Source organism: Podarcis vaucheri, assembly GCF_965113315.1.
Source record: "Podarcis vaucheri genome assembly, chromosome: 1".
NCBI lineage: Eukaryota > Metazoa > Chordata > Lepidosauria > Squamata > Lacertidae > Podarcis > Podarcis vaucheri.
In genome coordinates, this window is record NC_138759.1 from 108,226,889 (window position 1) to 108,242,353 (window position 15,465).

Sequence of the window (15,465 nt, forward strand, 5' to 3'; positions counted from 1 at the left end):
CCAGCGCTGTAAAAATTAAAATAATAAAATCTTCCCCCTCCCCTCCCCCCTCTTCTTGCTCTTCGATACAACCATTCTAGACAGTCAGGGTACTGTATTCGTTGGGCTAAGGCTGGGCTGTTAGCTAAATTAAGCCATTGTGACTCAAAATCCTCCTTTAATAAGGTTCATGCTGTCTACAACTTCATCATTTTCTGCTGAATGATAATTACTTTATTCAATCATGTTCAAGGTTTTAGTGAAAGCTAGCATTGATTGATTAACTTCAATTACCATGCTTACATTTGCATAGATAAAAACTGCTTTTCAATTTGTGAGTGGCACGCCAGTGGAAACCCTGCGCTGATATTTGCATTTCAATGTGAACAGTGAAGAATAAAGGTGGGAGAGAGGTCTGATCAGTGCTAAGCCCTTTCTGCTTCAGTGCTTAAGCAGTTTTTTCCCATAAACACTCTTGTTATGATGTTAGTTTGTTCAATCCAGTCTGAGGGTAACCGATGGAGCCTCCTGTTTGACAAGCGTGCATGACAATCGTAACCGGGCGGACTGGGAAATCCGAAAAGTCAAGACTTCTCGACAGAAGCTAGGCTGTGCACCATGCAAATTAAACAGACAAAATTCTCCCTGCGACTACAATGGGAGCGCAGAGTGCCCCTCCGGTGCTTTCAAAAGCAGCCTTGTCAGCTATTGATTTAGACTCCAAATTTCGACTTTGCTCTTTCCGTGGAGGGAGTCTGGTGTGACTCAGCGAATTGAAACAACAACAACAAACTCGCCGGCTGCCTGCCTCTCCTTTGCCAGTTCCACCAGGGCAAAAGTCCCAAGGAGCAAATGAGCAACTTGTAACACGATCACGCTTTAGAAAAGGACCCCCGCCTCAATACACTGGCGTTTTTATTCAGCCAGCTCAATACTAGCTGCACTTTCTTTGGTGCAAAGTGGAGGCGTTCTTCGGAGTTGGTGGTTTGATGAATCCTTCGAAAGTTGCAAAGCAGGAGAGGACTATCCCAAATTTCCAAGTTCAGGGCTTCCGGATAGCAGGGGTAGTTGTCAGTGGTCTTGCCAGGGCAGGATTTTGGGGCAGAAGTTGCCATAGAATGGGCAGGGGGAGCTCCAAGCACAGCTGGGCTGGCACACCCTTCTCCAGTTTTAATACGAATTTAAGCAAATTAATACAATTGCCATCCCCAGAGCCCACACATAAGCCTTGGCCCCCCGACATCCCAGTGTACATGGCCATACTTGCTCAGTCCCTGACCTTCCCAATGTTGAGCAGGGAAGGCCTGGGGGGGACGAACGAACTCACATTTCCTTGAACACAAGCAGAGTGCCTGGGAACTGGCTGTATGAGGGTCCCTTGTCGCATGGTGTGTGTGTATGCATTCTCTTCATGTTCCAAACCCTTGCAGACCATCCTGCTCCACGCTAGAAATGTTGCAGACTGGGCTGGTGGGGCAATGTTCATGGGGGTTAATAGGGTGCGCATACCTGCCAACATGTTGAGTCCCAAAACCGTCATGCGCGTCTTCCCGTCCGTGCTCCTCCATGAGCCATGTGACTTATATGAGATTGTGAAGCTCCCAAAAAGTGTTTTTTCGTGGCCATGCTTTCAGGGCGACCAAAAATGTGTGTGATGGTGCCCCCCCAGCACTTTTTTCGGGGCAAGATATTGGCACTCAAAATGGTGCTCTTGCAGGAAAAATTGGGATGTCCCAGTTTTCCTGAGATCCTTTACGGGTATGGGTGGCACTTTCATGCCTCCAAGGATTAGGTTTTGCATGGCATGGTTCACGCAGAACAGAACTGCAAGTGATAAGAGACATGGAGCCATTGCAGAAAATGGTAGCCTGGATAACCTTCCACTGCCCTCCTCTGTAACACGCAGTAGAGCTTTACCTTATATCCTGACCACCTTATACCATGTTTTTCCCACCCTGCACCATTTCAGCAGTTGGTGCTGAAAAAAATGAGGAAGTTCTCAAAATAATGGCATCAGAGTGCAGACTACGATGTCCTCTATGCTATGGAGAAAGAAGGTGAGAACTCTACATGGGGCTGCCATTTTCAGCCATGTGTTTCTTATGGCAGAGCACAGAAGGAGCGTCTCCACTCCCATCATTCAGCCCATGCACTGAGGTCCAGTGCTGAGGGTCTTCTGGTGGTTCCCTCACTAGGAGAAGTGACGTTACAGGGAACCAGGCAGAGGGCCTTCTTGGTAGTGGTGCCCTCCATGTGGAATGCCCTCCCATAAGAACTACACAACTTTTAGAAGACATCTGAAGGCAGCCCAGTATCAGGAAGTTTCAAATGCTTTATTATGATTTTATATGTGTTGGAAGCAACTCAGCCAGATGCACAGGGTATAAATCTCCTCCTCCTCCTCTTTGGTCTATGTCATCTTCCTGGTTCACACTTTGGCCCCTTCAGTTTAAAGGTGATTGGGAACAAATGCTCAGACAATACCCTGCCAGAGAATTTAGGAACTTGTGGCTGACAATCGTACGTTCGGCAGAGCAGAGGAAGTGCCTTGTACTGGCCAGCAGAGACTACCCTGGGCTTCAGGCAGTATTTTGTCCCAGCCCTGTGTGGATCTTCTGCGTGCGAGGCAAATTTTCTGTTACTGGGTTACAGCCCTGGTCTGATTTGGAATAAGTCGACTCATTCTATTGCCCTTTTAAAGTGCCAACGAACCTTTTTATTGGGCGCCTGAATATCGGAGCATCAAGGAATGGAAGTGAGCAATACAAATCCGAACACGGAATTCCACAGGGAATGCAAAAGGAGTATCGGTCTCCTACTAAGGGGGTTAAAACAGTTTTCAGATGCTGCTGTTTGAATTCCCTGATGGCGTTATTGAAAGCCCCATGACTCTCGAAGCTGTTCTGCTTGGAAGTCTGCCAGGGCTTGGATTGATCTAGTGTCAAGGCTTGCCATAGAATCTACTGTAAGCTATCAGCAACCATTTCCAGCATCAATGAAAGGAAGCACCACCTGTGTGTATTTAAGGCTGAGTTCCCTATATGCACAGGGTGCCACTAGCTTTGAATTCATAACATTTGCAGGTAGAGTTCACCCGCCTCTCTGCTACATCGGGATGGTCAAAAATCCAAATCTCACCCTTTCATACCGTGAAGGCATTGCATGAAATGATATGCTGCTCTCTCCTTTTTGCACTGCACAGAATAATGCACAGCATTTTGAGTTTGGTAGAGTGGTCTTGTTTTGAGATGTACAACTTTTTAGGCATATGAGGAAGGCTTTTGTAATAGCCTTTCATCTCATTCTTGATTTCCTAAATTTTGGGGTGATGCAGCCGAGAGAAATTGAGTACAGGATATATCATGGATCTGAGTAAGCAGGGAAGTCATTCTTGGTAAAGTTTAGCAGGTGAACAGTTTCAAAGTGTCCCCTTTGACATAAGAACATGTGGTAGTCATGGTTAGTGTGTTGGAGACCAGGATTCAAATCCCCTCTCAGTCATTAAACCTTCAGGAGGACTTTTGTTCACTCACTGTCTCTCTAGCCACAGGGTTTCTGAGATGTCCTAGCCGTCCACCTGAATCTAATAGAACGAGGGATGCAGGCCGCAGTTATTTGACCTGCACCAGAACCAGGGGCAACCCCCAAACCAGCTAGGGAGCCGGCTTCCCGTAGTTTTTAGCACCTCTGCAGATGGTGAGCATGACTGTTGTCAAACTGGCATCTTTTCAGAGTTGCCCGGTGACTTACTACAACAATTTCATCCTGAGTTCCGGCACCTATTTTTCTTGAAAAAAAGCTCTGGTTACAACGCCTGCTGTGGCTGCAGAGACGGATATGTGAGAGACATGTTTCTGTCTCCTGTGTTGTTTTTGCTGTGTTTGCAGCACTGAAGTGAGCTCTGTGGGGCACACGCCTAGGCAGTGTGTATGGAGTTCCTGGGTTGCCCAGATGACAAGACCTCTCCCCCTCTCAGCCTCAGTGATGTGGTCCAAAGGAAAGCAGATCAAAACATAACCCTAGATGAATGGCACACACTCACTCCCCACGCCACCCCGGTTGGTTTCTTCAGAGCATCTAATAATAATAATAATTTATTATTTATACCTCTCCCATCTGGCTGGGTTTCCCCAGCCACTCTGGGCGGCTTCCAACAAAACAAGATAACCTATTAAACATTAAAAGCTTCCCTAAACAGGGCTGCCTTCAGATGTCTTCTAAAAGTTTGGTTGTTATTTTTCTTTTTGACATCTGGTGGGAGGGCGTTCCACAGGGCGGGTGCCACTACCAAGAAGGCCCTCTGCCTGGTTCCCTGTAACTTGGCTTCTCACAGCGAGGGAACCGCCAGAAGGCCCTTGGCGCTGGACCTCAGTGTCCGGGCAGAACGATGGAGGTGGAGACGCTCCTTCAGGTATACTGGACCGAGTCATACTTTTCCCTGTGACAAAAACTGTAGTAATCTAAATGCTACTTAATAATACTTCTGTGTTCAGAGCTCAAAAAGAAGAAGAAGGAAGTGTTATCAAGCTATTTTCTTCAGTCATTGTGTATTTAAGAAAGTGGGATGCATTGCAAAAATAAAATTAATCGGTCTTTCTGCCCCAAATGTCCCAAAACAAGGATGATTGCGACAGTGCCAAAAGGAAACTCCTGCTGTGAATAAATTGGATCATTTTAAAAATGATGTTCAGATGACAAATCTGTATATCTTCCAGGGTTACTTTGCTATTCGCGCTGGAACCTACACACTGTGTTATGAGAGAGAGTACAGATGGCAGCAAGTTGTGTCTATGCAGGGATTTTTGTCCATCTCAAAAAATATTTCTTTAAAATTACTCAAGACAGATGGAAAGACAAATCTGTCTTAAGATATTTAATCCCAATATATAACTGTTCAGATGACTTACAACAATAGGAAATCGCCAGTTTGTTTTCTAAACCCTCCTGCAATGTTTGCCATAAGAACACAAATTATGTGTACGTTTTAATGCCTCTATGCTTCATAATTATGCATGGTTGTGTGCTGTTATAATTGACATAAAATATAAAACAGGTCAAAGAGCAGCTATTAAAACTATTTTTCATTTTGCTTTCTGACAGCCAGCAACATCGCAGGCTAGTGCATTTAATAGGGCCTTGTGCAGAATGCAAAGATAGTTATATAATTTCATCCATATTAAAGCCTCCAGAACTTGCAACCTAATTATTTCCTACACGATACTGTTGTAAAGTATATTACTTTATTTGGAATGGGTCCATTTTGAGATTAAATAATCGAAGTACATTAAATTAGCATGGCTAGAGCAAGCATAAAACTTACTTTTCTTCTACTTAGTAAAAAAATAATGGTAGAAATGGGCTTATCCAATCTGCTTGTTTTAATTACTGAAGTATATTTTCAACCAGAAGGCAAATTGAATACTGTATCAGAGCAAAATGAAAATAGGTAATTTACCTGCTAAGAGAAGTGCTAGTCCTGTAAAGAAAAGGAAAAGCTGGAAGAAAGCTGAATTTGCCTCTTGTTCCTTTTTCGCCATGCTTGGCCTAGCTTGATATAGGGCGCTTTGCTATATGGTCAACACGGATTCTACATCAATGGGAAAATTGGATCTTTCCAGGTATGTTTTTATGCATTTGATGACCCCGGAGGAAGATGGAACGCACATCCCTGTGAAGTACCTGGAAGGAGCTGCTCTTGAGAAAAGAAGGGCCTCATAACATTTTACTTGATCATTTCCTCCCCAGTTTCATAAAAGCCATCAGAACACTCACTTTACAGAAGCCTCACCTGGTGTGTGATGAACAAAAGCAAATTTAGCAGACAAGAGTGAGCACAAGTCCACACTTAGCAAGATTGGTAGCTAAACCACTGTGTGCTACACGTTCTGTGCTTCAACAACAGAATGTTGCTGAGTGGCAACTTAGAAAACCAGGATGGATTTTTGAGTGATGAATATTGATAGAAGCCTGCAGTGGAAATGAGTTTGATAGTGATGTTGACTGCAATGCCTACCAAAGGGAGGCTCAGCCTATCAGAACCTCCTGTCCTTTGTTCCCAAAAGTATAGTGAAACTATTTTCTTCTGCTCTCCACCTTCGTTTGGAACTAAATAAACATATACAGTGGTACCTCGGGATGCGAACGGGATCCGTTCCATCCTGAACAGAACGTAAGATGCGACATCGCGTCTGCGCGTGTGCAGGTTGTGTTTTGCCGCTTCTGCGCATGCCCGTGACGCCATTTTGACTGTCTGTGCATGCACGAGCGATGAACCCTGGAAGTAATGTGCTCCGTTACTTCTGGGTCGCCGCGGAGCGCAACCTGAAAGTGCTCATCCTGAAGCGTATTTATCCCGAGGCATGACTGTATGGTGACAATGTCTACATTATGATTTTAAACCTTGTCGCTCTTTGCCACCCAGCCCCACTATTTAAGCAAAATGGGAGGAGTGAATTTTTCAAGACTGAATCTTCCTTGTAAAGAGTTATGACATCACACTCTAGCAAAGAGTTTTTTACCTTGATAAGCATAACTGAATGAAGTTTGTCAGGGCTTTCGTTTAATGTTGACTAAGCAGCTAGACTTCATGCTCCTGCTGAAGTGGACGGTAAGCTTATGGCATAATAAATATGTCGTAGGCACAATGCAGTCCACAAAAGCATATGCCATCATAACTGAGTTGGTCCTTAATGTGCCACAACTCGTCGTTGCTTCAGGACAGCCCCCATCAGCTGAGACAAAGATATTGCTCATAATATCTGTTTAATAGGCCTCTTGACATGCATGCATTTCCTTTGGCTGCCTATTTTATGTTTCTTTTGACACACATAAACTTACCTTACGCTCTCCTGAATTAACCTTTTCTTTAACAGGTGGGTGGGTGGGTGTCTTTGAGCTGTACAGGGCTTCTTCCCGACAACCAAATATGTATACGGTTGGCAAGGGTGCCAACTTGAATAAAATACGGGGGGGGCGGGGCGGTAAGCCATGCCCCATGTAATTGATCACATGGCGCTGCACAATGCACCATTTGAAAGGCAATGGACATCAACTTTGGGCGGTGGCCCCCTCAAATGCTTTATTGGAGGAGGAGCTGAACAGACTTCAGCTCCTAGGAGTTGGCTTCTATGACGGTTGGTACAGAGGACAAGGGAATATAGGAACAGAAGAAGAGGCTGCTGTATCCGACCAGTGGCCCATCTAGTCCAGTATCCTGTTCTCACAGTTGCCAACCAGATGCTTGTGGGAAGCCCACAAGCAGGACAGAAGAAGAAGAAGAAGAAGAAGAAGAAGAAGAAGAAGAAGAAGAAGAAGAAGAAGAAGAAGAAGAATTTATTATTTATACCCCGCCCATCTGGCTTGGCTTCCCCAGCCACTCTGGGCGGCTTCCAACAAAATATTAAAATACAGTACAGTAATGCCTCAAACATTAAAAGCTTCCCTAAACAGGGCTGCCTTCAGATGTCTTCTAAAAGTCTGGTAGTTGTTGTTCTCTTTGACATCTGGTGGGAGGGCGTTCCACAGGGCAGGCGCCACTACCGAAAAGGCCCTCTGCCTGGTTCCCTGTAACTTGGCTTCTCACAGTGAGGAAACCACCAGAAGGCCCTTGGCGCTGGACCTCAGTGTCCGGGCAGAACGATGGGGGTGGAGACACTCCTTCAGATATACTGGACCAAGGCCATTTAGGGGTTTAAAGGTGAGCACCAACACTTTGAATTGTGATCAGAAACGTACTGGGAGCCAATGTAGGTCTTTCAAGACCGTTGTTATGTGGTCTCGGCGGCTGCCCCCAGTCACCAGTCTAGCTGCCGCATTCTGGATTAGTTGTATTTTCCATGTCACCTTCAAAGGTAGCCCCACGTAGAGCGCATTGCAGTAGTCCAAGCGGGAGATAACCAGAGCATGCACCACTCTGGCGAGACAGTCTGCGGGCAGATAGGTTCTCGGCCTGCGTACCAGATGGAGCTGGTAAACAGCTGCCCAGAACACAGAATTGACCTGTGCCTCCATGGACAGCTGTGAGTCCAAAATGACTCCCAGGCTGCGCACCTGGTCCTTCAGGGGCACAGTTACCCCATTCAGGACCAGGGACCTCCAGTGGTTTTCAGCAACAGGTCTTCAGAAGCATTACTGCCTCTGTCTGTGGAGGCAGAGCAAAAGCCATCATGGCTAGTTGCCATTGCTAGCATTCTCCTCTGTGGATTTGTCCTGTCTTCTTCTAGAGCATCCAAGTTGGTGGCCATCACTGCCTTCTGTGGGAACGAGTTCTATAGTTGAACTATGCTCCGCATGAAGAACTGCTTCATCTTTCCTGAATCGTCCCAACAGAAAGCTACCTTCTAGGTCAGTATTGCCCACTTTGATTGCCAATGATTCTTCAGGGTTCATAGAATCATAGAATCATAGAGTTGGAAGAGACCACAAGGGCCATCGAGTCCAACCCCCTGCCAAGCAGGAAACACCATCAGAGCACTCCTGACATATAGTTGTCAAGCCTCTGCTTAAAGACCTCCAAAGAAGGAGACTCCACCACACTCCTTGGCAGCAAATTCCACTGTCGAACAGCTCTTACTGTCAGGAAGTTCTTCCTAATGTTTAGGTGGAATCTTCTTTCTTGTAGTTTGGATCCATTGCTCCGTGTCCGCTTCTCTGGAGCAGCAGAAAACAACCTTTCTCCCTCCTCTATGTGACATCCTTTTATATATTTGAACATGGCTATCATATCACTCCTTAACCTCCTCTTCTCCAGGCTAAACATGCCCAGCTCCCTTAGCCGTTCCTCATAAGGCATCGTTTCCAGGCCTTTGACCATTTTGGTTGCCCTCCTCTGGACACGTTCCAGTTTGTCAGTGTCCTTCTTGAACTGTGGTGCCCAGAACTGGACACAGTTTCGGGCAAGGGTCCAGCTGTATGTGGAGATGCTGGGTTTTTTAAAAAAAATATATAATTTTTATTAAATTTTCTGTTTTACAATTTAAAGTACTCATTTTTACATCCTTAAGATATCAATGACTTCCCTTCTTTTTCCATGGTTCATTTTGCATATCATAAATCCCTGCATATTTTACAAAAACTAAACCATTCAGTATTCCATTATTGCATCCATCAAAACTTGTTTACACTGTTGAATTTATCTTCATGCTGCCACCGTTTTCAGCTGCACACAGTTGTTTCCTATATATTCAATTAACTTTTTGCAATCTTCTCTAAACGTATGTTCTTCTTGTTCACTTATTCTATATGTTAAGTCTGCAAGCTGCGCATATTCTGTCAATTTAAGTTGCCGGTCTTCTTTGGTTGGGACCTCGCTCATTTTCCATTTTGGGGCTAACAAAACACAGGCCCCAGTAGTGGCATACATAAATAACCTTTTTTGACACCTGGGAATTTCGGTCTGAATTATCCACAACAGAAAGGACTCTGGGGTGGTTTTTTTTTTTTGGGGGGGGGGAAGTACTTTGGAACATTTTTCTCAATTCATTATGTATCATTTCCCAATAGTCTTTTACCCTTTTACAAGTCTACCAGAGATGCTGGAGATTCAACCTGGGACTTCCTGAGTGCAAAACAGAAGCTCTGCAGCGCTTCCCAGTAGTGAAATAGCTTAGAAAAGGATGCACAAAGCTGTATAAGCTAAGCCCCTCCTGACATACTGTGGGTCCCTAAATGCATCCTGTCTAGCTTCCGTGAAAAGAAATGGGCTGTGTGGCAGCTACTGGAGCAACGTTAGAGTCAAATCTATTTCAGCTAGTTTTGTTCGCATCAATGGTGGCCTCAGAGCTGAGAGTGGTAAGCGTGCAAGATCAGCCTTGCCGATCTCTGGTGTGACAAAACGTATAGAAAGCGAAAACGTCGAAAGTTTGCTTTGACTTATCCTGTTTAGCACGGAAGATATTTCTTTCCAGCTAGTTTGGTACGTGACAATCGGCTAAAGGAAGCGTGGAAAACTCGATTGAGGCAAGCGTGCTAGCCTGGTTACCTTTTTAAGGCAGATCAATAAAAAATGTTTGGTATTCCTTCCCAGCTGCATCTTTGATTGTGGAGACATGAAAAGAAGACATATATCTCTATACGGCGCCTGGCAGATCGCCTTTGTTCCTGGTTGCTGTGAAATTATGAAAAGCAAATACAGATCTCCTTTTGGTGGTTTCCATTTAAATCCTCTTCCATTGAAGCTGCATAGTTAAATACCGATTGCAGGAAAGGAAGGAATATAAAAAGTGGGTTACGTGGGGAAATATTACTTTAAAAGTGAGGGGGAGTCCTCGGAGGGTATGTTGGGATGTTCGCCTTTGAGCACCTAAAGCAGCTCTTTGCAAACAACGCTGGACTTGTCAAGAGTCCTTTTAACCACAAATGATTGCCGTGCCTTGAAATCTGTTACATTATCTAGGAGAAAAGCAATCGGAGCCTTGCAGTTGGGAAACACTTCTTGTCCCCACCCCAATCCAATGCATTCTTGCGCAATATTCCAGCTTGTATAAGGCATCTTGCATCCCCATCTCTGCACTGTGGCCGCAAATAAGCTTTGACAGCATGCCTGCAAATCAGGTGGTAATAATAACACTCCCATGAAATAATGAGTAGGATTTTTAAAAAATGAAAACAACGCTTGTGCAAAAGCCCAAAGAATTCAAAGCAGCTTTATTGCCTTGGAAAGACATAGAACCAAATGTGTAGTTTTCCTCATTCAGGAGAAAAAATGGAAAAAGAGAAGGCTCTTGTGGAGCAATTTATGAGCATTTCACTTCTTAGGGGCAACAGAGACTTACATTGTAGCCCACGCGTCGGCTCACTGAGGGAGGCTGTCATAAGAAGCGGAACGGACTAGAATGAGCCACAACATTCCTCCTCCAGATTTCCAGGCCACATATTCTGCAAGGAGGCTCCATTTTAGGTTTCTAATGCAAGTATTTAACATTTGGAAACATTAGGTGGTAACTGCTCCGACTTAAAACAATATCTATCCAGTTTCCCCACTGACATTCTGGTTTCCTGCACAGTTATGGGCTCAGAGCTGACCCTACTATTAGGTTGTGAGGTAACAACCTGAGGCAACCAATTTTGGGGTGTCGTGAAAGGGCAGCAAAATGTTAGCTCCTTTATTTGTTTAGTTATTATTATTAATTAATTTATGATAGCGGAAAGATTATAATGGAGCCAAAGTATCATTAGATCATTAATATATTAATAACAACGTTCTGACATCATTATAATGGCTGTGTTTAGTTTTATGTTGCAGTCCCCCTGGGGTGTATGTGCCTTAAGGATAAAAGTTGTTTCTGAATGTTGCCAGCAGATGAGCAAATAGTTCAAAATCTTGGACCCTTCCTTCACAAACGGAATTCCCAGGGCAAGATTTTCCTAACTGGTAGCATTTGGAACCTTTCTGTTAAGTGCCTGTGATTGTCACCTCTGCCTAGGTTCTCGCTGTCTAGCATTTTCTTATTTGCATATTCTAATCTATTTAATTATATGCACATTTATAATTGCCTATGCGTGGTGGGGGGGGTTCATATGTGTGGGGGCTCTTCTGCTAAGCCTGTTCAAAGCTCATCAGAAGGCAACAAAAAGTACTGTTGTGGATGTTTTTTCCCCACTTGACTTTGGAGAGCAATTCATATCTGCAGCATAACCCCCAAGACTGCAGATCATTGTAACCATTTAAATATTAAAATAATATGCAGCGTGGGCTTTTACGATGGACCCTGGAGTAGACAACCAGAATGCCATATTCATGTTGGTCCAAAAACACCTGGGAGCTAGTCTCTAGAAATAGGTGGCATGGCCATCGTATTCTCGGTATGTTTCTTTTCCAGTATTTTGCTGCTATAATGTTCTAAACTTTGGCTTCTGTAAGAAGCTCACTAGTAGCTTGGGGTTTAGCCAACATGTGGTAGCCTTTTATTTCCTAGAGATGAAGCCATGCCTTTAGTGTTCTACTCTTGGAGTTGCAGAATCACATTAGAAAATCTGCACAGAGCATCTGTGAAGCAATGGCGGGCTTCAGATGCAACGCTAAACCATGGTTTGTCATTACACAATTGCAATAATGAGTCTCAGGGTTGAACACTTTATGCTTTTCTTGTATGGTTTCTATCTTTGTAATGTTGCAAGCCGCTTAGGTATGTTTTGTGATTTAGCAGTATGCAAGTACTTTTATAAAGAAGTAATAAATATAAACATTCCCTCTCCTCTTCATCCTTCACACAAGGAGCTCAGAGCCTGTGACCCTTCACATATAATTACCATCGCACCAGCCAGCATGGCCACTGGTCAGGGATGATGGGAGCTGGAGTTCAGGAGCATTTGGAAGGCAATAGGTTCACCACCTCTGCTTTACATGCTAGGAAGGAAACAGTAAAGATTCCAGTTATGGTTTGTAAGAAATCACCGTTTCCCATGTTCAGATGAACCTGGAAACTGTACTTAGTTACAAACTACAGAAGCTTTAAATGACCTCCCCTTGCTTGAGAGAGAGGGAGAATGGGAGCTCAAGGCTTGCTGCTGCACTAAACCATGGCTTATATTCTATCCAAATATAGCCATCATCTGTTGTTGGGAACTAAATACTGGAAATCGGAAAACTGCTGGGAAAATTATGATGGGCGATACCCAACTAAGTCATCCTCAGAGTGGATCCATTGAAATCAATTGACTGAGTCATACTCAGCACCCATTGATTCACAGTGAAAGTCACTCAGTCTCAGAATCATACATTTGGAAGGGACTCAAGGCTAGTCCAACCCCCTGCCATGCAAGAATCCTGCCCACAGCTATCCTTGGGTGGGCTCAAACCACCAACCTCTGGTCAACAGCCAGGTGCAATGACCCATTGCACCACCTGACACGTTTGTTTTAGTAGAAATGATCCAGATTAGAAAACATTTTGCTCAGTGCTAGTTCAGCAGGCCCAGTAACCAACTACAGTGTGTGCCCCCCCCAACTGCATGCTTGTCAAGTTATTCCTCACTTAACACTTTCCTTCCTCCCCTGCATCAAGTGGCAAGGATTTTGGAGATTAGGTGTGATGGCCTGGGATTTGGACTCGGATACTGAACCTGAGGGATCCCAGGCTTCACAGGATTCCCCGCCTCCAGAACCAGCTGAGCCGGGGCTGGCGCATGAACCTGAAGGGTCCTCACCTGTGCTGGATCCTCAGGTGCAGGCATCAGCTGAGTCTGCTCTGGCTCCTGAGGCGATGGAGGACCCATTGCCTGCAGGTGCTCCATTCTGAGCCCCGTCAGAGGAGGCTGAGGTAGCCTCTGGGTCCGGTAACCCTCCAGCCTCTCCTGAGGTGCAGGGCAGAGAGGCGGAGGGAACTAAGTTCCTGCAGGAGGAGTGCTCACCTCCAGGCCAGGAGAGGTGAGTCACCTGAGGATCGGGGCCGCCCTATGCCTCAGAGGAGATAAAAGCCAGCCAGCCCAGTCCCAGGTTGCGGGAGCAACATTGTTTGGTTGCTAGTTCCTGCCTGAACCCTGTCCTGCTTTCCTGCCTGAGCTCCTGACCCGCCTTGGCTCCCTGTTTGCAAGCATGTTCCTGACTTCACCCGGCTCCCTGCCCTGCCCTGCGCCCAGCTTCAGCTACTACGGACTGCCTCCACGTTGCACCTTTGACCATGGACCTCGCCACGCGGGTAACCCATGGGACCAGCACATTAGGCCACATGTGTGCACATTTCCCTTCCATGTTTCTGTGTCATGTCCCCCCCCCCGAGTCAGAGGAAGGGTGGTGGCGGTCTGCCCTGGGTGTCATCACTGGGGGGGGGGTGGCATCGTGCTGCCTGCCCATGACTCCCAAACCTACCCAGAGCTGTTGGGAGAAGGAGCAGAGCTACGCCACCTTGCCGCCAGCCTCCCCCCTTCCCCCTTTGTTTTGACAGCTCGGGGGAGGCTTGGGAGTCATGGGCAGCCAGCGCACCATTGCCCCCTGCTCCTGGGCTGCTTCCTGGGGGGGGGAGCCTCCCCCAAGCTGTCAAAAGGCAGAGGGAAGGGAGGAAGGCTGCTGGCAAAGCGGCATGGCTCCCTCCCCCCCCCCCGTCCAGGAAGCAGCCCGCCATGGGTGGCTCACTCCAGCCCCCATGGGCGTCTCTCCCCCTGGGACCCTCGCCATGGCATAAAATTGCCTGAACCTAGCTCTAAGGCAAGTTATGTTACATACATGGGTGCCAGTGGAACCCTACTGTGCAGTTATTGGTGCTACACAATGGTAAGCAATTGTAATTAGAGTTTGAAGGATCTGTCAGCTTTGGTGCTCTTGGTTTCTCGTTTCTTCAGTCTTAATTTCAATTCTCCCCATTTCTGCAACGATTTGCAATCTGCAAATCTGTATGCAGTTTTGACTGATATGCCTGTTTTGTTTTGTTTTTTGCAAGAAACATATCCTAGTACAGTGCATTTTTCTACGCTCTTTTCACTGATAGATTCATTTCAATGCACCTTTTTATCTAATATATTCATTTCCTTTAAACCCCAGTTGGAAAACTGCCCTGCAAAATTCAGATAAGTGCAAATTTCGACGGATGATTGCGTTTCAGTTTCCGTGCTGTTTCAGAAATTTGATAGATTTGCCTCTAAATGTGACCTGAACTGAATTTATTCCCCCCATCCCAAATATGGAAAACTGTATCACAGTGGTGGCGTTGAGTTCAAGCTTCCTCTGAACAGGAAGCTAAAGTGAAAGGCCTCCCTTTGTATTTTAGTGCACTTTCACGTGCCTGTTAATGAGTGAGGGAAAAGGCCCCAAATGATATTCCAGTCAGTATATGGTCAACCTGAATTGATGAATCTGCCTACTCTCTTTCTAAAGTCAGAATAGCCACCGGCAAAGTCTTTTTTCCCCATCTGAGAGAGGAATCAGCCCTGCCCCAGCCTAGCCCTAAACACTGAAGCAGAGCTATATCTCCATCTATCTTTCAGATTAGCGCTTTGTTACACTTTGAAGAGAAGGCCTTTCACAAAAGCTCAGGCATTTCGAAGCTTAGATACGGTCAGTGTGCCTGCGCTCGGCTGCCCTGTAGACTATTTGTTAATGAAGACCTTGGATTACTGAGCCTATTCTCGAGCCAAAATTTGCACTTTAAAGTGTGGCTTGAGGAGCGTATAAAAGCGCTGGATTCCATTATTGCAAAATGTATCAGAAAAGTGTTGAGCTAGGTAATTACCTTAATCCAACTGAAATAGTTGGTCACAGTGTACATTAGATGAGCATCCAGACTTGAACAAGCAGTCAACCTGAACAAAATAAGCTCAGCCATGGAGGGGCAGATTTCTTAATTAGTTCTCAGTGGCGAGAACAGTTTAATGTTTCCCAAAGTCGAGTGCAAATTCTACAAGTGACACAATTCAAGAGGGCTCTGCCAGGTTGAATTAAACCCGGCCTGGTCCCCCACTGTCACATGCAGAGTCCAAAGCTAACTTCATTTATTCCTCACTGTTTGCGTTCCAGCGAACTTCCATAGACTGAACCATAATAAAAGAGAGAGAG

At 45.5% G+C, this 15,465-nt stretch overlaps 1 long non-coding RNA gene across 1 annotated transcript in view; it reads right to left on the reverse strand.

Annotated features, from left to right (window-relative positions):
• The window catches only part of LOC309519276, an 11,261-nt gene extending 8,987 nt beyond the window's left edge, over positions 1-2,274 (reverse strand). Inside the window, exon 1 of the long non-coding RNA XR_014213780.1 lies at positions 1-2,274. This exon is cut by the window's left edge and continues 420 nt beyond it. This is a non-coding gene — a long non-coding RNA (uncharacterized lncRNA).
• Positions 2,275-15,465: the final 13,191 nt, after the last annotated feature.